We start from the raw sequence: 26058 nt of genomic DNA on the forward strand, positions 1-26058 counted from the left end.
GAGATATGCATGTATTTCTTCCACTCAGTTGAAAAGGACGATTTGGTAGAATAATAGCCTGTCTAAACCTTGACAATCTTATGTTGCAGGAGGTATTTTTTTCAAAAACCACCTCAGTTCTCACAGGGAAACAATGTGATAGACGTTCCTGCTTGTGACACTACCTGTTTTCCTTTGACAAATACTTGTGTTTCTTCAAGTCAGCTGACAAGACTTACTTGGAAAAAACATAGCCTATCCCAACTTTGAAAAACGAAGCTGCAGGAAATACTACCTCCGAAAACTGACTCAGTTCTCACAGGTAAACACTCTTGTAAATGTTCCTCCTTCGAGCACAAATGGCTTTCCTTCGAGAGATACATGTGTTTATTCAACTCAGCTTCACCGGCCTATTTCGAAGAAAGAGAGCCTACTCCACATGGAAAACCTAAGATGCAGAAAGTATTTCTTTCAAAAACTAATTCAAATCTTACAGGAAAACAATGTGCTAGCTGCTCCTGGTCCTAACACAGAGAGTTTTCTTTTGAGAGATACGTGTGCTTCTCCAACTTAGCTTGATAGGCCTGTTTGGAACAAAGTGAGCTTTTCTCCAACTTCAAAACTCTGATTGGAAGTACGTAATCCTTCAAAAGCTAAATCTATTCTCATGGGGAAATGATGTCCCAGATGTTGAAGCATGTAACGTACATGGTTTTCTTTGGAGAGATATATGCGTTTGTTCCACTTGGCTAAATAGGCCTACTTGGAACAAACAAAACCAATATACACCTAGAAAAACCCAAGTTGTAGGACGTATTCTTTCAACAACTTGCTCAGTTCTCACAGGGAAACAATGTGCTAGATTCTCCTGCTTCTAACACAGATGGTATTCTTTCAAGGGATCCGTGGGTTCCTTCACGCCTGCTGAACAGGACTGTTCGGAATAAAGAGAGGCTATATCCACATTGCAAAACCTATACTGCAGGATGTATTCCTACCAAAAACTAATGCATTTCTCACAGGGAAACAAGGTGCTAGAGGCCCCTGTTTCTAACACTGAGGATTTTCTTTCAAGAGCACATGTGTTCCTTCAAGTCAGCTGAATAGGTCTATTTTGAAAGAAGAGAGGCTTTCTTCTTGTGAAATAAAAGAATTTCCAGAAAGTACTCCTTTCAACAGCTAACTCTATTCTCAGAGGGAAACAATGTCTTAGATGCTGCTGCTTCTTCCACATATGGATTACTCTTGTGACATTCTGTGTTTCTTCAATTTAGCTGAATCAGCCGATATGGAACAATTGGAGTCAACCACCACGTTGAAAAACCAAAGTTGCAGGAAGTATTCCTATCAAAGTCAACTCAATCCTTCCAGGGAAAGAATGTGCAAGATGCTCCTGTTCCTAACATAAGTGGTTTTCTCTTGAGAGATACATGTGTTTCTTCAAGTTAGCTTGATAGGCCGATTTGGAACAAAATAAGCCTTTCTCCACCTTGAAAACTCTGATTGGCGGGACGTATTCCTTTCTGAAACTAACCCACTAGTTAAAGGAAACAATGTGCTAGATGCTACGACATCTAACAGAGAATTTTCTTTTACAATATAAATGTGTTCCTTCAACTCTGCTGAATAACCTCTTGGGAACAAAGAGAGCCTCTCACCATCTTGAAAATCATACCTTGCAGGAAGTATTCCTTTCCAAAACTAACTCAATTCTCGGAGTGAAACAAAGTGCTAGATGCTCCTTGTTCGTTCAAAGATTGTTTTCTTTCGAGAAATACATGTATTTCTTCAACTCAACTGAATAGACCTCTTTGGAACACAGAGAGACTATCTCCACCTTGATAACCGCAAAATGCAGAAATATGCCTTTCAAAAACTAATTCAATTCTCACAGGGAAACACTGTGCTGGATGCTCCTACGTCTAATGCAGATGGGTTTGTTTCGAAAGATACATGTGTGTTTTCACGTTGCTGGACAGACCTAGGTAGAACAAAATTTGCCTTTCTCCACCTTGAGTATTCTGGTTGACAGCACGTCTTCCTTTCCAAAACTACGTGAAATCACACAGGGAAACAATGTGCTCCTTGGTTCTGCTTCTAACACACATGATTTTCTTTGGAGACATACATGTGGTTCTTCAACTGAGATGAAAAGGTCTATTTGGAACAAACAGAGTTTATCACTGACTTGAAATACGTAATTTGCAGGCAGTGTCCTTTGAAAAACGAACTCAGTTCTCACAGCGTGCCTATGTTCTAAATTTTCCTGCTTCTAGCCCAAATGGGTTTCTTTGGAGAGATACAGCTGTTTAGTTCACTCAGCTGCATAGGCCTACTTGGATCAAAGAGGGTCTATATAACCTGAAAACAATCTAAGTTTTAGAAAGTATCCTTTCAAAACAGAACTCATTTCTCACATCGAAGCATCATGCTCGGTTCCTCTCCTACTTATACAAATGGTATTCTTTTGTGAGATACATGTGTATCCTCAACTCAGCTGAAAAGGCCTATTTGGAACAACTTAGCCTATCTCCACATGGAGAATCCTACGTGGTGGATGTATTCCTTTCAAAATCGAACACATTTCTCACATGGAAACAATGTGTTGAGGCTGAAGTTCATAATATTGATGGTTTCTTTGGAGAAATACATGTGTTTCTTCAACCGAGCTGAATATTCCCATTTAGATGTAAGAGAGCCTAACACCATCTTGAAAAATCTCCTTTCCAGGAAGTATTACTTTCCAAAACTTTCTCCATTCTCACAGGGACGCCATGGGCTACATGCTCCTGTTTCTAATACAGATGGGTTTGTTTCGAGAGATACATGTGTTTCTTCAAGTTACTGGACAGGCCTTTTTGGAACAACATGAGCCTTTCTCCACCTTGAAAACTATGATTGTCAGGAAGAATTCCTTTCATTAACTATCTCCATGCTCACCAAGAAGCAATGTGCTCGAAGTTCCTGCTTCTAACACGGAAGGTTTTCTTTGGAGGGATCCGCGTGTTTGCTCAACTCAGCAGAACAGGTGTATTTAGAACAAAGAGAGCCAATGTCCACCTTGAAAAAGGTAAGATTCAGGACTTCTTTCTTTCAAAAACCAACTCAATTCTCAAAGGGGAGCAATGTGCAAGATCCTCCTCCGTTTTGCCCAGATGATGTTCTTCTGAGAGACACGTGTTTGTTCACTCAGCTCGATAGATCTATTTGCAAAAAAGGGAGCCTGTCTCCACCTTGAAAACCCTGAGTTGCAGGAAGTGGTCGTCTCAAAATCTCACTCTGTTCTCCCAGGGAAACCATGTGCTAGCAGGTGCACCTTCTTTCATAGATGGTTCTCTTGGAGACAGAAATGTGGTTCTTCAACACAGCTGAATAGGCCTATTTGGCACAACGAGATTGTCTTTCGACATTGAAGACCTAAGTAACTGGAGGTACTGGGTTTAAAAACTCACTCAGTCTGAGAGGGAAACAATGTGCTAGATACTCCAGCTTCTAACCTAGATGGTTTTCTTTGCAGAGATGCATGATTCTTTTCAAATCAGCAGAATGGGTGTATAGGGAACAAAGAGAACCTATCCCCATCTTGAAAACTCTGAATGGCAGGACGTATTTCTCTCAAAAGGTAACTCAGCTCTCGGCGGGAGACAATGTGATAGATGCTCCTCCTTCTTACCCAGATGGTCTTCTTTCAAGAGACACATGCATCTCTTCAACTGAGCTGAAGAAGCCTATTTGGCAGAAAGGGAGCCTATCTCCACCTAGAAAAACCTTTTTTGCCCTTAGTATTCATTTTAAAAACAAAATCATTTCTCAGAGGGCAACAGTATGCTTGAACATCCTGCTTCTAAAATACATGGTTTTCTTCTTAGTGATATATGTGTTTCTTCAAATCAGCTGAATAGGCCTATTTGGAACAAAGGGAGCCTATGTCCACCCTGAAAAACATAACCTGTAGGCAGTGTTCCTCTCAAAAACTAACTCATGTTTCTCTGGGAAAGAATGTGTTAGATGCTCCTGCTTTGGACACTAACGGTTTTCTTTTGAGAGGTACATGTGTTTCTTCAACTCAGCTGAATAGGACGATTTAGAACAAAGAGTGGCTATATCCACCTTGAAAAATCTAAGTTGCAGGAAGTATTCCTTTCAAAATCTAATGCATTTCTCTCAGGGGAACAATGTGCTAGATGGGGACGTTTGTAACCTAGGTGGTTTTTCTGTAGAGATACATGTGTTGATTCAACTCACCTTAAAGGGCCTATTTGGAACATGGAGAGCCTATCTCCACCTGGAAAAACCTAAGTTCCAGGAAGTATTTCTTCCCAAAACGAACTCAGTTCTCACAGGGAGGCAATGTGCTTGATGCTCCTTGTTCTAACAGAGATAGTTTTCCTTTGAGACACACCTGTGTTTCCTCATCTTAGCTGGATAGGACTATTCGGGAAAAAATGAGCTTTTCTCCAGTTGAAAACTCTGATGGGAAGTATGTATGGCATTCAAAATAAAATTCAAGCCTCACAGTGAAATAATGCCCTAGATGTTGAATCTTTCATCATAGATGGATTTCTAGGGAGACATATATTTCTTTTTCCCACTCGGCTAAATAGGACCGTTTGGAACAGCGGAGCCAAATCTGCACCTTGAGAAATCTATGGTGCAGATAGTATTCCTTTCATAAACTAACTCAGTTCTCACAGGGAAGCAATGTGCCCGATAGTTCTGCTTCTGACACAAATGGTTTCATTTTGAGATATGCATGTATTTCTTCCACTCAGTTGAAAAGGACGATTTGGTAGAATAATAGCCTGTCTAAACCTTGACAATCTTATGTTGCAGGAGGTATTTTTTTCAAAAACCACCTCAGTTCTCACAGGGAAACAATGTGATAGACGTTCCTGCTTGTGACACTACCTGTTTTCCTTTGACAAATACTTGTGTTTCTTCAAGTCAGCTGACAAGACTTACTTGGAAAAAACATAGCCTATCCCAACTTTGAAAAACGAAGCTGCAGGAAATACTACCTCCGAAAACTGACTCAGTTCTCACAGGTAAACACTCTTGTAAATGTTCCTCCTTCGAGCACAAATGGCTTTCCTTCGAGAGATACATGTGTTTATTCAACTCAGCTTCACCGGCCTATTTCGAAGAAAGAGAGCCTACTCCACATGGAAAACCTAAGATGCAGAAAGTATTTCTTTCAAAAACTAATTCAAATCTTACAGGAAAACAATGTGCTAGCTGCTCCTGGTCCTAACACAGAGAGTTTTCTTTTGAGAGATACGTGTGCTTCTCCAACTTAGCTTGATAGGCCTGTTTGGAACAAAGTGAGCTTTTCTCCAACTTCAAAACTCTGATTGGAAGTACGTAATCCTTCAAAAGCTAAATCTATTCTCATGGGGAAATGATGTCCCAGATGTTGAAGCATGTAACGTACATGGTTTTCTTTGGAGAGATATATGCGTTTGTTCCACTTGGCTAAATAGGCCTACTTGGAACAAACAAAACCAATATACACCTAGAAAAACCCAAGTTGTAGGACGTATTCTCTCAACAACTTGCTCAGTTCTCACAGGGAAACAATGTGCTAGATTCTCCTGCTTCTAACACAGATGGTATTCTTTCAAGGGATCCGTGGGTTCCTTCACGCCTGCTGAACAGGACTGTTCGGAATAAAGAGAGGCTATATCCACATTGCAAAACCTATACTGCAGGATGTATTCCTACCAAAAACTAATGCATTTCTCACAGGGAAACAAGGTGCTAGAGGCCCCTGTTTCTAACACTGAGGGTTTTCTTTCAAGAGCACATGTGTTCCTTCAAGTCAGCTGAATAGGTCTATTTTGAAAGAAGAGAGGCTTTCTTCTTGTGAAATAAAAGAATTTCCAGAAAGTACTCCTTTCAACAGCTAACTCTATTCTCAGAGGGAAACAATGTCTTAGATGCTGCTGCTTCTTCCACACATGGATTACTCTTGTGACATTCTGTGTTTCTTCAATTTAGCTGAATCAGCCGATATGGAACAAATGGAGTCAACCACCACGTTGAAAAACCAAAGTTGCAGGAAGTATTCCTATCAAAGTCAACTCAATCCTTCCAGGGAAAGAATGTGCAAGATGCTCCTGTTCCTAACATAAGTGGTTTTCTCTTGAGAGATACATGTGTTTCTTCAAGTTAGCTTGATAGGCCGATTTGGAACAAAATAAGCCTTTCTCCACCTTGAAAACTCTGATTGGCGGGACGTATTCCTTTCTGAAACTAACCCACTAGTTAAAGGAAACAATGTGCTAGATGCTACGACATCTAACAGAGAATTTTCTTTTACAATATAAATGTGTTCCTTCAACTCTGCTGAATAACCTCTTGGGAACAAAGAGAGCCTCTCACCATCTTGAAAATCATACCTTGCAGGAAGTATTCCTTTCCAAAACTAACTCAATTCTCGGAGTGAAACAAAGTGCTAGATGCTCCTTGTTCGTTCAAAGATTGTTTTCTTTCGAGAAATACATGTATTTCTTCAACTCAACTGAATAGACCTCTTTGGAACACAGAGAGACTATCTCCACCTTGATAACCGCAAAATGCAGAAATATGCCTTTCAAAAACTAATTCAATTCTCACAGGGAAACACTGTGCTGGATGCTCCTAGGTCTAATGCAGATGGGTTTGTTTCGAAAGATACATGTGTGTTTTCACGTTGCTGGACAGACCTAGGTAGAACAAAATTTGCCTTTCTCCACCTTGAGTATTCTGGTTGACAGCACGTCTTCCTTTCCAAAACTACGTGAAATCACACAGGGAAACAATGTGCTCCTTGGTTCTGCTTCTAACACACATGATTTTCTTTGGAGACATACATGTGGTTCTTCAACTGAGATGAAAAGGTCTATTTGGAACAAACAGAGTTTATCACTGACTTGAAATACGTAATTTGCAGGCAGTGTCCTTTGAAAAACGAACTCAGTTCTCACAGCGTGCCTATGTTCTAAATTTTCCTGCTTCTAGCCCAAATGGGTTTCTTTGGAGAGATACAGCTGTTTAGTTCACTCAGCTGCATAGGCCTACTTGGATCAAAGAGAGTCTATATAACCTGAAAACAATCTAAGTTTTAGAAAGTATCCTTTCAAAACAGAACTCATTTCTCACACCGAAGCATCATGCTCGGTTCCCCTCCTACTTATACAAATGCTATTCTTTTGTGAGATACATGTGTATCCTCAACTCAGCTGAAAAGGCCTATTTGGAACAACTTAGCCTATCTCCACATGGAGAATCCTACGTGGTGGATGTATTCCTTTCAAAATCGAACACATTTCTCACATGGAAACAATGTGTTGAGGCTGAAGTTCATGATATTGATGGTTTCTTTGGAGAAATACATGTGTTTCTTCAACCGAGCTGAATATTCCCATTTAGATGTAAGAGAGCCTAACACCATCTTGAAAAATCTCCTTTCCAGGAAGTATTACTTTCCAAAACTTTCTCCATTCTCACAGGGACGCCATGGGCTACATGCTCCTGTTTCTAATACAGATGGGTTTGTTTCGAGAGATACATGTGTTTCTTCAAGTTACTGGACAGGCCTTTTTGGAACAACATGAGCCTTTCTCCACCTTGAAAACTATGATTGTCAGGAAGAATTCCTTTCATTAACTATCTCCATGCTCACCAAGAAGCAATGTGCTCGAAGTTCCTGCTTCTAACACGGAAGGTTTTCTTTGGAGAGATCCGCGTGTTTGCTCAACTCAGCAGAACAGGTGTATTTAGAACAAAGAGAGCCAATGTCCACCTTGAAAAAGGTAAGATTCAGGACTTCTTTCTTTCAAAAACCAACTCAATTCTCAAAGGGGAGCAATGTGCAAGATCCTCCTCCGTTTTGCCCAGATGACATTCTTCTGAGAGACGCGTGTTTGTTCACTCAGCTCGATAGATCTATTTGCAAAAAAGGGAGCCTGTCTCCACCTTGAAAACCCTGAGTTGCAGGAAGTGGTCGTCTCAAAATCTCACTCTGTTCTCCCAGGGAAACCATGTGCTAGCAGGTGCACCTTCTCTCATAGATGGTTCTCTTGGAGACAGAAATGTGGTTCTTCAACGCAGCTGAATAGGCCTATTTGGCACAACGAGATTGTCTTTCGACATTGAAGACCTAAGTAACTGGAGGTATTGGGTTTAAAAACTCACTCAGTCTGAGAGGGAAACAATGTGCTAGATACTCCAGCTTCTAACCTAGATGGGTTTCTTTGCAGAGATGCGTCATTCTTTTCAAATCAGCAGAATGGGTGTATAGGGAACAAAGAGAACCTATCCCCATCTTGAAAACTCTGAATGGCAGGACGTATTTCTCTCAAAAGGTAACTCAGCTCTCGGCGGGAGACAATGTGATAGATGCTCCTCCTTCTTACCCAGATGGTCTTCTTTCAAGAGACACATGCATCTCTTCAACTGAGCTGAAGAAGCCTATTTGGCAGAAAGGGAGCCTATCTCCACCTAGAAAAACCTTTTTTGCCCTTAGTATTCATTTTAAAAACAAAATCATTTCTCAGAGGGCAACAGTATGCTTGAACATCCTGCTTCTAAAATACATGGTTTTCTTCTTCGTGATATATGTGTTTCTTCAAATCAGCTGAATAGGCCTATTTGGAACAAAGGGAGCCTATGTCCACCTTGAAAAACATAACGTGTAGGCAGTGTTCCTCTCAAAAACTAACTCATGTTTCTCTGGGAAAGAATGTGTTAGATGCTCCTGCTTTGGACACTAACGGTTTTCTTTTGAGAGGTACATGTGTTTCTTCAACTCAGCTGAATAGGACGATTTAGAACAAAGAGTGGCTATATCCACCTTGAAAAATCTAAGTTGCAGGAAGTATTCCTTTCAAAATCTAATGCATTTCTCTCAGGGGAACAATGTGCTAGATGGGGACGTTTGTAACCTAGGTGGTTTTTCTGTAGAGATACATGTGTTGATTCAACTCACCTTAAAGGGCCTATTTGGAACATGGAGAGCCTATCTCCACCTGGAAAAACCTAAGTTCCAGGAAGTATTTCTTCCCAAAACGAACTCAGTTCTCACAGGGAGGCAATGTGCTTGATGCTCCTTGTTCTAACACAGATAGTTTTCCTTTGAGACACACCTGTGTTTCCTCATCTTAGCTGGATAGGACTATTCGGGAAAAAATGAGCTTTTCTCCAGTTGAAAACTCTGATGGGAAGTATGTATGGCATTCAAAATAAAATTCAAGCCTCACAGTGAAATAATGCCCTAGATGATGAATCTTTCATCATAGATGGATTTCTAGGGAGACATATATTTCTTTTTCCCACTCGGCTAAATAGGACCGTTTGGAACAGCGGAGCCAAATCTGCACCTTGAGAAATCTATGGTGCAGATAGTATTCCTTTCATAAACTAACTCAGTTCTTACAGGGAAGCAATGTGCTCGATAGTTCTGCTTCTGACACAAATGGTTTCATTTTGAGATATGCATGTATTTCTTCCACTCAGTTGAAAAGGACGATTTGGTAGAATAATAGCCTGTCTAAACCTTGACAATCTTATGTTGCAGGAGGTATTTTTTTCAAAAACCACCTCAGTTCTCACAGGGAAACAATGTGATAGACGTTCCTGCTTGTGACACTACCTGTTTTCCTTTGACAAATACTTGTGTTTCTTCAAGTCAGCTGACAAGACTTACTTGGAAAAAACATAGCCTATCCCAACTTTGAAAAACGAAGCTGCAGGAAATACTACCTCCGAAAACTGACTCAGTTCTCACAGGTAAACACTCTTGTAAATGTTCCTCCTTCGAGCACAAATGGCTTTCCTTCGAGAGATACATGTGTTTATTCAACTCAGCTTCACCGGCCTATTTCGAAGAAAGAGAGCCTACTCCACATGGAAAACCTAAGATGCAGAAAGTATTTCTTTCAAAAACTAATTCAAATCTTACAGGAAAACAATGTGCTAGCTGCTCCTGGTCCTAACACAGAGAGTTTTCTTTTGAGAGATACGTGTGCTTCTTCAACTTAGCTTGATAGGCCTGTTTGGAACAAAGTGAGCTTTTCTCCAACTTCAAAACTCTGATTGGAAGTACGTAATCCTTCAAAAGCTAAATCTATTCTCATGGGGAAATGATGTCCCAGATGTTGAAGCATGTAACGTACATGGTTTTCTTTGGAGAGATATATGCGTTTGTTCCACTTGGCTAAATAGGCCTACTTGGAACAAACAAAACCAATATACACCTAGAAAAACCCAAGTTGTAGGACGTATTCTCTCAACAACTTGCTCAGTTCTCACAGGGAAACAATGTGCTAGATTCTCCTGCTTCTAACACAGATGGTATTCTTTCAAGGGATCCGTGGGTTCCTTCACGCCTGCTGAACAGGACTGTTCGGAATAAAGAGAGGCTATATCCACATTGCAAAACCTATACTGCAGGATGTATTCCTACCAAAAACTAATGCATTTCTCACAGGGAAACAAGGTGCTAGAGGCCCCTGTTTCTAACACTGAGGGTTTTCTTTCAAGAGCACATGTGTTCCTTCAAGTCAGCTGAATAGGTCTATTTTGAAAGAAGAGAGGCTTTCTTCTTGTGAAATAAAAGAATTTCCAGAAAGTACTCCTTTCAACAGCTAACTCTATTCTCAGAGGGAAACAATGTCTTAGATGCTGCTGCTTCTTCCACACATGGATTACTCTTGTGACATTCTGTGTTTCTTCAATTTAGCTGAATCAGCCGATATGGAACAAATGGAGTCAACCACCACGTTGAAAAACCAAAGTTGCAGGAAGTATTCCTATCAAAGTCAACTCAATCCTTCCAGGGAAAGAATGTGCAAGATGCTCCTGTTCCTAACATAAGTGGTTTTCTCTTGAGAGATACATGTGTTTCTTCAAGTTAGCTTGATAGGCCGATTTGGAACAAAATAAGCCTTTCTCCACCTTGAAAACTCTGATTGGCGGGACGTATTCCTTTCTGAAACTAACCCACTAGTTAAAGGAAACAATGTGCTAGATGCTACGACATCTAACAGAGAATTTTCTTTTACAATATAAATGTGTTCCTTCAACTCTGCTGAATAACCTCTTGGGAACAAAGAGAGCCTCTCACCATCTTGAAAATCATACCTTGCAGGAAGTATTCCTTTCCAAAACTAACTCAATTCTCGGAGTGAAACAAAGTGCTAGATGCTCCTTGTTCGTTCAAAGATTGTTTTCTTTCGAGAAATACATGTATTTCTTCAACTCAACTGAATAGACCTCTTTGGAACACAGAGAGACTATCTCCACCTTGATAACCGCAAAATGCAGAAATATGCCTTTCAAAAACTAATTCAATTCTCACAGGGAAACACTGTGCTGGATGCTCCTACGTCTAATGCAGATGGGTTTGTTTCGAAAGATACATGTGTGTTTTCACGTTGCTGGACAGACCTAGGTAGAACAAAATTTGCCTTTCTCCACCTTGAGTATTCTGGTTGACAGCACGTCTTCCTTTCCAAAACTACGTGAAATCACACAGGGAAACAATGTGCTCCTTGGTTCTGCTTCTAACACACATGATTTTCTTTGGAGACATACATGTGGTTCTTCAACTGAGATGAAAAGGTCTATTTGGAACAAACAGAGTTTATCACTGACTTGAAATACGTAATTTGCAGGCAGTGTCCTTTGAAAAACGAACTCAGTTCTCACAGCGTGCCTATGTTCTAAATTTTCCTGCTTCTAGCCCAAATGGGTTTCTTTGGAGAGATACAGCTGTTTAGTTCACTCAGCTGCATAGGCCTACTTGGATCAAAGAGAGTCTATATAACCTGAAAACAATCTAAGTTTTAGAAAGTATCCTTTCAAAACAGAACTCATTTCTCACATCGAAGCATCATGCTCGGTTCCCCTCCTACTTATACAAATGCTATTCTTTTGTGAGATACATGTGTATCCTCAACTCAGCTGAAAAGGCCTATTTGGAACAACTTAGCCTATCTCCACATGGAGAATCCTACGTGGTGGATGTATTCCTTTCAAAATCGAACACATTTCTCACATGGAAACAATGTGTTGAGGCTGAAGTTCATGATATTGATGGTTTCTTTGGAGAAATACATGTGTTTCTTCAACCGAGCTGAATATTCCCATTTAGATGTAAGAGAGCCTAACACCATCTTGAAAAATCTCCTTTCCAGGAAGTATTACTTTCCAAAACTTTCTCCATTCTCACAGGGACGCCATGGGCTACATGCTCCTGTTTCTAATACAGATGGGTTTGTTTCGAGAGATACATGTGTTTCTTCAAGTTACTGGACAGGCCTTTTTGGAACAACATGAGCCTTTCTCCACCTTGAAAACTATGATTGTCAGGAAGAATTCCTTTCATTAACTATCTCCATGCTCACCAAGAAGCAATGTGCTCGAAGTTCCTGCTTCTAACACGGAAGGTTTTCTTTGGAGAGATCCGCGTGTTTGCTCAACTCAGCAGAACAGGTGTATTTAGAACAAAGAGAGCCAATGTCCACCTTGAAAAAGGTAAGATTCAGGACTTCTTTCTTTCAAAAACCAACTCAATTCTCAAAGGGGAGCAATGTGCAAGATCCTCCTCCGTTTTGCCCAGATGATGTTCTTCTGAGAGACACGTGTTTGTTCACTCAGCTCGATAGATCTATTTGCAAAAAAGGGAGCCTGTCTCCACCTTGAAAACCCTAAGTTGCAGGAAGTGGTCGTCTCAAAATCTCACTCTGTTCTCCCAGGGAAACCATGTGCTAGCAGGTGCACCTTCTCTCATAGATGGTTCTCTTGGAGACAGAAATGTGGTTCTTCAACGCAGCTGAATAGGCCTATTTGGCACAACGAGATTGTCTTTCGACATTGAAGACCTAAGTAACTGGAGGTATTGGGTTTAAAAACTCACTCAGTCTGAGAGGGAAACAATGTGCTAGATACTCCAGCTTCTAACCTAGATGGGTTTCTTTGCAGAGATGCGTGATTCTTTTCAAATCAGCAGAATGGGTGTATAGGGAACAAAGAGAACCTATCCCCATCTTGAAAACTCTGAATGGCAGGACGTATTTCTCTCAAAGGTAACTCAGCTCTCGGCGGGAGACAATGTGATAGATGCTCCTCCTTCTTACCCAGATGGTCTTCTTTCAAGAGACACATGCATCTCTTCAACTGAGCTGAAGAAGCCTATTTGGCAGAAAGGGAGCCTATCTCCACCTAGAAAAACCTTTTTTGCCCTTAGTATTCATTTTAAAAACAAAATCATTTCTCAGAGGGCAACAGTATGCTTGAACATCCTGCTTCTAAAATACATGGTTTTCTTCTTCGTGATATATGTGTTTCTTCAAATCAGCTGAATAGGCCTATTTGGAACAAAGGGAGCCTATGTCCACCTTGAAAAACATAACCTGTAGGCAGTGTTCCTCTCAAAAACTAACTCATGTTTCTCTGGGAAAGAATGTGTTAGATGCTCCTGCTTTGGACACTAACGGTTTTCTTTTGAGAGGTACATGTGTTTCTTCAACTCAGCTGAATAGGACGATTTAGAACAAAGAGTGGCTATATCCACCTTGAAAAATCTAAGTTGCAGGAAGTATTCCTTTCAAAATCTAATGCATTTCTCTCAGGGGAACAATGTGCTAGATGGGGACGTTTGTAACCTAGGTGGTTTTTCTGTAGAGATACATGTGTTGATTCAACTCACCTTAAAGGGCCTATTTGGAACATGGAGAGCCTATCTCCACCTGGAAAAACCTAAGTTCCAGGAAGTATTTCTTCCCAAAACGAACTCAGTTCTCACAGGGAGGCAATGTGCTTGATGCTCCTTGTTCTAACACAGATAGTTTTCCTTTGAGACACACCTGTGTTTCCTCATCTTAGCTGGATAGGACTATTCGGGAAAAAATGAGCTTTTCTCCAGTTGAAAACTCTGATGGGAAGTATGTATGGCATTCAAAATAAAATTCAAGCCTCACAGTGAAATAATGCCCTAGATGTTGAATCTTTCATCATAGATGGATTTCTAGGGAGACATATATTTCTTTTTCCCACTCGGCTAAATAGGACCATTTGGAACAGCGGAGCCAAATCTGCACCTTGAGAAATCTATGGTGCAGATAGTATTCCTTTCATAAACTAACTCAGTTCTCACAGGGAAGCAATGTGCTCGATAGTTCTGCTTCTGACACAAATGGTTTCATTTTGAGATATGCATGTATTTCTTCCACTCAGTTGAAAAGGACGATTTGGTAGAATAATAGCCTGTCTAAACCTTGACAATCTTATGTTGCAGGAGGTATTTTTTTCAAAAACCACCTCAGTTCTCACAGGGAAACAATGTGATAGACGTTCCTGCTTGTGACACTACCTGTTTTCCTTTGACAAATACTTGTGTTTCTTCAAGTCAGCTGACAAGACTTACTTGGAAAAAACATAGCCTATCCCAACTTTGAAAAACGAAGCTGCAGGAAATACTACCTCCGAAAACTGACTCAGTTCTCACAGGTAAACACTCTTGTAAATGTTCCTCCTTCGAGCACAAATGGCTTTCCTTCGAGAGATACATGTGTTTATTCAACTCAGCTTCACCAGCCTATTTCGAAGAAAGAGAGCCTACTCCACATGGAAAACCTAAGATGCAGAAAGTATTTCTTTCAAAAACTAATTCAAATCTTACAGGAAAACAATGTGCTAGCTGCTCCTGGTCCTAACACAGAGAGTTTTCTTTTGAGAGATACGTGTGCTTCTCCAACTTAGCTTGATAGGCCTGTTTGGAACAAAGTGAGCTTTTCTCCAACTTCAAAACTCTGATTGGAAGTACGTAATCCTTCAAAAGCTAAATCTATTCTCATGGGGAAATGATGTCCCAGATGTTGAAGCATGTAACGTACATGGTTTTCTTTGGAGAGATATATGCGTTTGTTCCACTTGGCTAAATAGGCCTACTTGGAACAAACAAAACCAATATACACCTAGAAAAACCCAAGTTGTAGGACGTATTCTCTCAACAACTTGCTCAGTTCTCACAGGGAAACAATGTGCTAGATTCTCCTGCTTCTAACACAGATGGTATTCTTTCAAGGGATCCGTGGGTTCCTTCACGCCTGCTGAACAGGACTGTTCGGAATAAAGAGAGGCTATATCCACATTGCAAAACCTATACTGCAGGATGTATTCCTACCAAAAACTAATGCATTTCTCACAGGGAAACAAGGTGCTAGAGGCCCCTGTTTCTAACACTGAGGGTTTTCTTTCAAGAGCACATGTGTTCCTTCAAGTCAGCTGAATAGGTCTATTTTGAAAGAAGAGAGGCTTTCTTCTTGTGAAATAAAAGAATTTCCAGAAAGTACTCCTTTCAACAGCTAACTCTATTCTCAGAGGGAAACAATGTCTTAGATGCTGCTGCTTCTTCCACACATGGATTACTCTTGTGACATTCTGTGTTTCTTCAATTTAGCTGAATCAGCCGATATGGAACAAATGGAGTCAACCACCACGTTGAAAAACCAAAGTTGCAGGAAGTATTCCTATCAAAGTCAACTCAATCCTTCCAGGGAAAGAATGTGCAAGATGCTCCTGTTCCTAACATAAGTGGTTTTCTCTTGAGAGATACATGTGTTTCTTCAAGTTAGCTTGATAGGCCGATTTGGAACAAAATAAGCCTTTCTCCACCTTGAAAACTCTGATTGGCGGGACGTATTCCTTTCTGAAACTAACCCACTAGTTAAAGGAAACAATGTGCTAGATGCTACGACATCTAACAGAGAATTTTCTTTTACAATATAAATGTGTTCCTTCAACTCTGCTGAATAACCTCTTGGGAACAAAGAGAGCCTCTCACCATCTTGAAAATCATACCTTGCAGGAAGTATTCCTTTCCAAAACTAACTCAATTCTCGGAGTGAAACAAAGTGCTAGATGCTCCTTGTTCGTTCAAAGATTGTTTTCTTTCGAGAAATACATGTATTTCTTCAACTCAACTGAATAGACCTCTTTGGAACACAGAGAGACTATCTCCACCTTGATAACCGCAAAATGCAGAAATATGCCTTTCAAAAACTAATTCAATTCTCACAGGGAAACACTGTGCTGGATGCTCCTACGTCTAATGCAGATGGGTTTGTTTCGAAAGATACATGTGTGTTTTCACGTTGCTGGACAGACCTAGGTAGAACAAAATTTGCCTTTCTCCACCTTGAGTATTCTGGTTGACAGCACGTCTTCCTTTCCAAAACTACGTGAAATCACACAGGGAAACAATGTGCTCCTTGGTTCTGCTTCTAACACACATGATTTTCTTTGGAGACATACATGTGGTTCTTCAACTGAGATGAAAAGGTCTATTTGGAACAAACTGAGTTTATCACTGACTTGAAATACGTAATTTGCAGGCAGTGTCCTTTGAAAAACGAACTCAGTTCTCACAGCGTGCCTATGTTCTAAATTTTCCTGCTTCTAGCCCAAATGGGTTTCTTTGGAGAGATACAGCTGTTTAGTTCACTCAGCTGCATAGGCCTACTTGGATCAAAGAGAGTCTATATAACCTGAAAACAATCTAAGTTTTAGAAAGTATCCTTTCAAAACAGAACTCATTTCTCACATCGAAGCATCATGCTCGGTTCCCCTCCTACTTATACAAATGCTATTCTTTTGTGAGATACATGTGTATCCTCAACTCAGCTGAAAAGGCCTATTTGGAACAACTTAGCCTATCTCCACATGGAGAATCCTACGTGGTGGATGTATTCCTTTCAAAATCGAACACATTTCTCACATGGAAACAATGTGTTGAGGCTGAAGTTCATGATATTGATGGTTTCTTTGGAGAAATACATGTGTTTCTTCAACCGAGCTGAATATTCCCATTTAGATGTAAGAGAGCCTAACACCATCTTGAAAAATCTCCTTTCCAGGAAGTATTACTTTCCAAAACTTTCTCCATTCTCACAGGGACGCCATGGGCTACATGCTCCTGTTTCTAATACAGATGGGTTTGTTTCGAGAGATACATGTGTTTCTTCAAGTTACTGGACAGGCCTTTTTGGAACAACATGAGCCTTTCTCCACCTTGAAAACTATGATTGTCAGGAAGAATTCCTTTCATTAACTATCTCCATGCTCACCAAGAAGCAATGTGCTCGAAGTTCCTGCTTCTAACACGGAAGGTTTTCTTTGGAGAGATCCGCGTGTTTGCTCAACTCAGCAGAACAGGTGTATTTAGAACAAAGAGAGCCAATGTCCACCTTGAAAAAGGTAAGATTCAGGACTTCTTTCTTTCAAAAACCAACTCAATTCTCAAAGGGGAGCAATGTGCAAGATCCTCCTCCGTTTTGCCCAGATGATGTTCTTCTGAGAGACACGTGTTTGTTCACTCAGCTCGATAGATCTATTTGCAAAAAAGGGAGCCTGTCTCCACCTTGAAAACCCTAAGTTGCAGGAAGTGGTCGTCTCAAAATCTCACTCTGTTCTCCCAGGGAAACCATGTGCTAGCAGGTGCACCTTCTCTCATAGATGGTTCTCTTGGAGACAGAAATGTGGTTCTTCAACGCAGCTGAATAGGCCTATTTGGCACAACGAGATTGTCTTTCGACATTGAAGACCTAAGTAACTGGAGGTATTGGGTTTAAAAACTCACTCAGTCTGAGAGGGAAACAATGTGCTAGATACTCCAGCTTCTAACCTAGATGGGTTTCTTTGCAGAGATGCGTGATTCTTTTCAAATCAGCAGAATGGGTGTATAGGGAACAAAGAGAACCTATCCCCATCTTGAAAACTCTGAATGGCAGGACGTATTTCTCTCAAAGGTAACTCAGCTCTCGGCGGGAGACAATGTGATAGATGCTCCTCCTTCTTACCCAGATGGTCTTCTTTCAAGAGACACATGCATCTCTTCAACTGAGCTGAAGAAGCCTATTTGGCAGAAAGGGAGCCTATCTCCACCTAGAAAAACCTTTTTTGCCCTTAGTATTCATTTTAAAAACAAAATCATTTCTCAGAGGGCAACAGTATGCTTGAACATCCTGCTTCTAAAATACATGGTTTTCTTCTTCGTGATATATGTGTTTCTTCAAATCAGCTGAATAGGCCTATTTGGAACAAAGGGAGCCTATGTCCACCTTGAAAAACATAACGTGTAGGCAGTGTTCCTCTCAAAAACTAACTCATGTTTCTCTGGGAAAGAATGTGTTAGATGCTCCTGCTTTGGACACTAACGGTTTTCTTTTGAGAGGTACATGTGTTTCTTCAACTCAGCTGAATAGGACGATTTAGAACAAAGAGTGGCTATATCCACCTTGAAAAATCTAAGTTGCAGGAAGTATTCCTTTCAAAATCTAATGCATTTCTCTCAGGGGAACAATGTGCTAGATGGGGACGTTTGTAACCTAGGTGGTTTTTCTGTAGAGATCCATGTGTTGATTCAACTCACCTTAAAGGGCCTATTTGGAACATGGAGAGCCTATCTCCACCTGGAAAAACCTAAGTTCCAGGAAGTATTTCTTCCCAAAACGAACTCAGTTCTCACAGGGAGGCAATGTGCTTGATGCTCCTTGTTCTAACACAGATAGTTTTCCTTTGAGACACACCTGTGTTTCCTCATCTTAGCTGGATAGGACTATTCGGGAAAAAATGAGCTTTTCTCCAGTTGAAAACTCTGATGGGAAGTATGTATGGCATTCAAAATAAAATTCAAGCCTCACAGTGAAATAATGCCCTAGATGTTGAATCTTTCATCATAGATGGATTTCTAGGGAGACATATATTTCTTTTTCCCACTCGGCTAAATAGGACCATTTGGAACAGCGGAGCCAAATCTGCACCTTGAGAAATCTATGGTGCAGATAGTATTCCTTTCATAAACTAACTCAGTTCTCACAGGGAAGCAATGTGCTCGATAGTTCTGCTTCTGACACAAATGGTTTCATTTTGAGATATGCATGTATTTCTTCCACTCAGTTGAAAAGGACGATTTGGTAGAATAATAGCCTGTCTAAACCTTGACAATCTTATGTTGCAGGAGGTATTTTTTTCAAAAACCACCTCAGTTCTCACAGGGAAACAATGTGATAGACGTTCCTGCTTGTGACACTACCTGTTTTCCTTTGACAAATACTTGTGTTTATTCAAGTCAGCTGACAAGACTTACTTGGAAAAAACATAGCCTATCCCAACTTTGAAAAACGAAGCTGCAGGAAATACTACCTCCGAAAACTGACTCAGTTCTCACAGGTAAACACTCTTGTAAATGTTCCTCCTTCGAGCACAAATGGCTTTCCTTCGAGAGATACATGTGTTTATTCAACTCAGCTTCACCAGCCTATTTCGAAGAAAGAGAGCCTACTCCACATGGAAAACCTAAGATGCAGAAAGTATTTCTTTCAAAAACTAATTCAAATCTTACAGGAAAACAATGTGCTAGCTGCTCCTGGTCCTAACACAGAGAGTTTTCTTTTGAGAGATACGTGTGCTTCTCCAACTTAGCTTGATAGGCCTGTTTGGAACAAAGTGAGCTTTTCTCCAACTTCAAAACTCTGATTGGAAGTACGTAATCCTTCAAAAGCTAAATCTATTCTCATGGGGAAATGATGTCCCAGATGTTGAAGCATGTAACGTACATGGTTTTCTTTGGAGAGATATATGCGTTTGTTCCACTTGGCTAAATAGGCCTACTTGGAACAAACAAAACCAATATACACCTAGAAAAACCCAAGTTGTAGGACGTATTCTCTCAACAACTTGCTCAGTTCTCACAGGGAAACAATGTGCTAGATTCTCCTGCTTCTAACACAGATGGTATTCTTTCAAGGGATCCGTGGGTTCCTTCACGCCTGCTGAACAGGACTGTTCGGAATAAAGAGAGGCTATATCCACATTGCAAAACCTATACTGCAGGATGTATTCCTACCAAAAACTAATGCATTTCTCACAGGGAAACAAGGTGCTAGAGGCCCCTGTTTCTAACACTGAGGGTTTTCTTTCAAGAGCACATGTGTTCCTTCAAGTCAGCTGAATAGGTCTATTTTGAAAGAAGAGAGGCTTTCTTCTTGTGAAATAAAAGAATTTCCAGAAAGTACTCCTTTCAACAGCTAACTCTATTCTCAGAGGGAAACAATGTCTTAGATGCTGCTGCTTCTTCCACACATGGATTACTCTTGTGACATTCTGTGTTTCTTCAATTTAGCTGAATCAGCCGATATGGAACAAATGGAGTCAACCACCACGTTGAAAAACCAAAGTTGCAGGAAGTATTCCTATCAAAGTCAACTCAATCCTTCCAGGGAAAGAATGTGCAAGATGCTCCTGTTCCTAACATAAGTGGTTTTCTCTTGAGAGATACATGTGTTTCTTCAAGTTAGCTTGATAGGCCGATTTGGAACAAAATAAGCCTTTCTCCACCTTGAAAACTCTGATTGGCGGGACGTATTCCTTTCTGAAACTAACCCACTAGTTAAAGGAAACAATGTGCTAGATGCTACGACATCTAACAGAGAATTTTCTTTTACAATATAAATGTGTTCCTTCAACTCTGCTGAATAACCTCTTGGGAACAAAGAGAGCCTCTCACCATCTTGAAAATCATACCTTGCAGGAAGTATTCCTTTCCAAAACTAACTCAATTCTCGGAGTGAAACAAAGTGCTAGATGCTCCTTGTTCGTTCAAAGATTGTTTTCTTTCGAGAAATACATGTATTTCTTCAACTCAACTGAATAGACCTCTTTGGAACACAGAGAGACTATCTCCACCTTGATAACCGCAAAATGCAGAAATATGCCTTTCAAAAACTAATTCAATTCTCACAGGGAAACACTGTGCTGGATGCTCCTACGTCTAATGCAGATGGGTTTGTTTCGAAAGATACATGTGTGTTTTCACGTTGCTGGACAGACCTAGGTAGAACAAAATTTGCCTTTCTCCACCTTGAGTATTCTGGTTGACAGCACGTCTTCCTTTCCAAAACTACGTGAAATCACACAGGGAAACAATGTGCTCCTTGGTTCTGCTTCTAACACACATGATTTTCTTTGGAGACATACATGTGGTTCTTCAACTGAGATGAAAAGGTCTATTTGGAACAAACAGAGTTTATCACTGACTTGAAATACGTAATTTGCAGGCAGTGTCCTTTGAAAAACGAACTCAGTTCTCACAGCGTGCCTATGTTCTAAATTTTCCTGCTTCTAGCCCAAATGGGTTTCTTTGGAGAGATACAGCTGTTTAGTTCACTCAGCTGCATAGGCCTACTTGGATCAAAGAGAGTCTATATAACCTGAAAACAATCTAAGTTTTAGAAAGTATCCTTTCAAAACAGAACTCATTTCTCACATCGAAGCATCATGCTCGGTTCCCCTCCTACTTATACAAATGCTATTCTTTTGTGAGATACATGTGTATCCTCAACTCAGCTGAAAAGGCCTATTTGGAACAACTTAGCCTATCTCCACATGGAGAATCCTACGTGGTGGATGTATTCCTTTCAAAATCGAACACATTTCTCACATGGAAACAATGTGTTGAGGCTGAAGTTCATGATATTGATGGTTTCTTTGGAGAAATACATGTGTTTCTTCAACCGAGCTGAATATTCCCATTTAGATGTAAGAGAGCCTAACACCATCTTGAAAAATCTCCTTTCCAGGAAGTATTACTTTCCAAAACTTTCTCCATTCTCACAGGGACGCCATGGGCTACATGCTCCTGTTTCTAATACAGATGGGTTTGTTTCGAGAGATACATGTGTTTCTTCAAGTTACTGGACAGGCCTTTTTGGAACAACATGAGCCTTTCTCCACCTTGAAAACTATGATTGTCAGGAAGAATTCCTTTCATTAACTATCTCCATGCTCACCAAGAAGCAATGTGCTCGAAGTTCCTGCTTCTAACACGGAAGGTTTTCTTTGGAGAGATCCGCGTGTTTGCTCAACTCAGCAGAACAGGTGTATTTAGAACAAAGAGAGCCAATGTCCACCTTGAAAAAGGTAAGATTCAGGACTTCTTTCTTTCAAAAACCAACTCAATTCTCAAAGGGGAGCAATGTGCAAGATCCTCCTCCGTTTTGCCCAGATGATGTTCTTCTGAGAGACACGTGTTTGTTCACTCAGCTCGATAGATCTATTTGCAAAAAAGGGAGCCTGTCTCCACCTTGAAAACCCTAAGTTGCAGGAAGTGGTCGTCTCAAAATCTCACTCTGTTCTCCCAGGGAAACCATGTGCTAGCAGGTGCACCTTCTCTCATAGATGGTTCTCTTGGAGACAGAAATGTGGTTCTTCAACGCAGCTGAATAGGCCTATTTGGCACAACGAGATTGTCTTTCGACATTGAAGACCTAAGTAACTGGAGGTATTGGGTTTAAAAACTCACTCAGTCTGAGAGGGAAACAATGTGCTAGATACTCCAGCTTCTAACCTAGATGGGTTTCTTTGCAGAGATGCGTGATTCTTTTCAAATCAGCAGAATGGGTGTATAGGGAACAAAGAGAACCTATCCCCATCTTGAAAACTCTGAATGGCAGGACGTATTTCTCTCAAAGGTAACTCAGCTCTCGGCGGGAGACAATGTGATAGATGCTCCTCCTTCTTACCCAGATGGTCTTCTTTCAAGAGACACATGCATCTCTTCAACTGAGCTGAAGAAGCCTATTTGGCAGAAAGGGAGCCTATCTCCACCTAGAAAAACCTTTTTTGCCCTTAGTATTCATTTTAAAAACAAAATCATTTCTCAGAGGGCAACAGTATGCTTGAACATCCTGCTTCTAAAATACATGGTTTTCTTCTTCGTGATATATGTGTTTCTTCAAATCAGCTGAATAGGCCTATTTGGAACAAAGGGAGCCTATGTCCACCTTGAAAAACATAACCTGTAGGCAGTGTTCCTCTCAAAAACTAACTCATGTTTCTCTGGGAAAGAATGTGTTAGATGCTCCTGCTTTGGACACTAACGGTTTTCTTTTGAGAGGTACATGTGTTTCTTCAACTCAGCTGAATAGGACGATTTAGAACAAAGAGTGGCTATATCCACCTTGAAAAATCTAAGTTGCAGGAAGTATTCCTTTCAAAATCTAATGCATTTCTCTCAGGGGAACAATGTGCTAGATGGGGACGTTTGTAACCTAGGTGGTTTTTCTGTAGAGATACATGTGTTGATTCAACTCACCTTAAAGGGCCTATTTGGAACATGGAGAGCCTATCTCCACCTGGAAAAACCTAAGTTCCAGGAAGTATTTCTTCCCAAAACGAACTCAGTTCTCACAGGGAGGCAATGTGCTTGATGCTCCTTGTTCTAACACAGATAGTTTTCCTTTGAGACACACCTGTGTTTCCTCATCTTAGCTGGATAGGACTATTCGGGAAAAAATGAGCTTTTCTCCAGTTGAAAACTCTGATGGGAAGTATGTATGGCATTCAAAATAAAATTCAAGCCTCACAGTGAAATAATGCCCTAGATGTTGAATCTTTCATCATAGATGGATTTCTAGGGAGACATATATTTCTTTTTCCCACTCGGCTAAATAGGACCATTTGGAACAGCGGAGCCAAATCTGCACCTTGAGAAATCTATGGTGCAGATAGTATTCCTTTCATAAACTAACTCAGTTCTCACAGGGAAGCAATGTGCTCGATAGTTCTGCTTCTGACACAAATGGTTTCATTTTGAGATATGCATGTATTTTTTCCACTCAGTTGAAAAGGACGATTTGGTAGAATAATAGCCTGTCTAAACCTTGACAATCTTATGTTGCAGGAGGTATTTTTTTCAAAAACCACCTCAGTTCTCACAGGGAAACAATGTGATAGACGTTCCTGCTTGTGACACTACCTGTTTTCCTTTGACAAATACTTGTGTTTCTTCAAGTCAGCTGACAAGACTTACTTGGAAAAAACATAGCCTATCCCAACTTTGAAAAACGAAGCTGCAGGAAATACTACCTCCGAAAACTGACTCAGTTCTCACAGGTAAACACTCTTGTAAATGTTCCTCCTTCGAGCACAAATGGCTTTCCTTCGAGAGATACATGTGTTTATTCAACTCAGCTTCACCAGCCTATTTCGAAGAAAGAGAGCCTACTCCACATGGAAAACCTAAGATGCAGAAAGTATTTCTTTCAAAAACTAATTCAAATCTTACAGGAAAACAATGTGCTAGCTGCTCCTGGTCCTAACACAGAGAGTTTTCTTTTGAGAGATACGTGTGCTTCTCCAACTCAGCTTGATAGGCCTGTTTGGAACAAAGTGAGCTTTTCTCCAACTTCAAAACTCTGATTGGAAGTACGTAATCCTTCAAAAGCTAAATCTATTCTCATGGGGAAATGATGTCCCAGATGTTGAAGCATGTAACGTACATGGTTTTCTTTGGAGAGATATATGCGTTTGTTCCACTTGGCTAAATAGGCCTACTTGGAACAAACAAAACCAATATACACCTAGAAAAACCCAAGTTGTAGGACGTATTCTCTCAACAACTTGCTCAGTTCTCACAGGGAAACAATGTGCTAGATTCTCCTGCTTCTAACACAGATGGTATTCTTTCAAGGGATCCGTGGGTTCCTTCACGCCTGCTGAACAGGACTGTTCGGCATAAAGAGAGGCTATATCCACATTGCAAAACCTATACTGCAGGATGTATTCCTACCAAAAACTAATGCATTTCTCACAGGGAAACAAGGTGCTAGAGGCCCCTGTTTCTAACACTGAGGGTTTTCTTTCAAGAGCACATGTGTTCCTTCAAGTCAGCTGAATAGGTCTATTTTGAAAGAAGAGAGGCTTTCTTCTTGTGAAATAAAAGAATTTCCAGAAAGTACTCCTTTCAACAGCTAACTCTATTCTCAGAGGGAAACAATGTCTTAGATGCTGCTGCTTCTTCCACACATGGATTACTCTTGTGACATTCTGTGTTTCTTCAATTTAGCTGAATCAGCCGATATGGAACAAATGGAGTCAACCACCACGTTGAAAAACCAAAGTTGCAGGAAGTATTCCTATCAAAGTCAACTCAATCCTTCCAGGGAAAGAATGTGCAAGATGCTCCTGTTCCTAACATAAGTGGTTTTCTCTTGAGAGATACATGTGTTTCTTCAAGTTAGCTTGATAGGCCGATTTGGAACAAAATAAGCCTTTCTCCACCTTGAAAACTCTGATTGGCGGGACGTATTCCTTTCTGAAACTAACCCACTAGTTAAAGGAAACAATGTGCTAGATGCTACGACATCTAACAGAGAATTTTCTTTTACAATATAAATGTGTTCCTTCAACTCTGCTGAATAACCTCTTGGGAACAAAGAGAGCCTCTCACCATCTTGAAAATCATACCTTGCAGGAAGTATTCCTTTCCAAAACTAACTCAATTCTCGGAGTGAAACAAAGTGCTAGATGCTCCTTGTTCGTTCAAAGATTGTTTTCTTTCGAGAAATACATGTATTTCTTCAACTCAACTGAATAGACCTCTTTGGAACACAGAGAGACTATCTCCACCTTGATAACCGCAAAATGCAGAAATATGCCTTTCAAAAACTAATTCAATTCTCACAGGGAAACACTGTGCTGGATGCTCCTACGTCTAATGCAGATGGGTTTGTTTCGAAAGATACATGTGTGTTTTCACGTTGCTGGACAGACCTAGGTAGAACAAAATTTGCCTTTCTCCACCTTGAGTATTCTGGTTGACAGCACGTCTTCCTTTCCAAAACTACGTGAAATCACACAGGGAAACAATGTGCTCCTTGGTTCTGCTTCTAACACACATGATTTTCTTTGGAGACATACATGTGGTTCTTCAACTGAGATGAAAAGGTCTATTTGGAACAAACAGAGTTTATCACTGACTTGAAATACGTAATTTGCAGGCAGTGTCCTTTGAAAAACGAACTCAGTTCTCACAGCGTGCCTATGTTCTAAATTTTCCTGCTTCTAGCCCAAATGGGTTTCTTTGGAGAGATACAGCTGTTTAGTTCACTCAGCTGCATAGGCCTACTTGGATCAAAGAGAGTCTATATAACCTGAAAACAATCTAAGTTTTAGAAAGTATCCTTTCAAAACAGAACTCATTTCTCACATCGAAGCATCCTGCTCGGTTCCCCTCCTACTTATACAAATGCTATTCTT

Source organism: Castor canadensis, chromosome 17, assembly GCF_047511655.1.
Source record: "Castor canadensis chromosome 17, mCasCan1.hap1v2, whole genome shotgun sequence".
Lineage (NCBI taxonomy): Eukaryota > Metazoa > Chordata > Mammalia > Rodentia > Castoridae > Castor > Castor canadensis.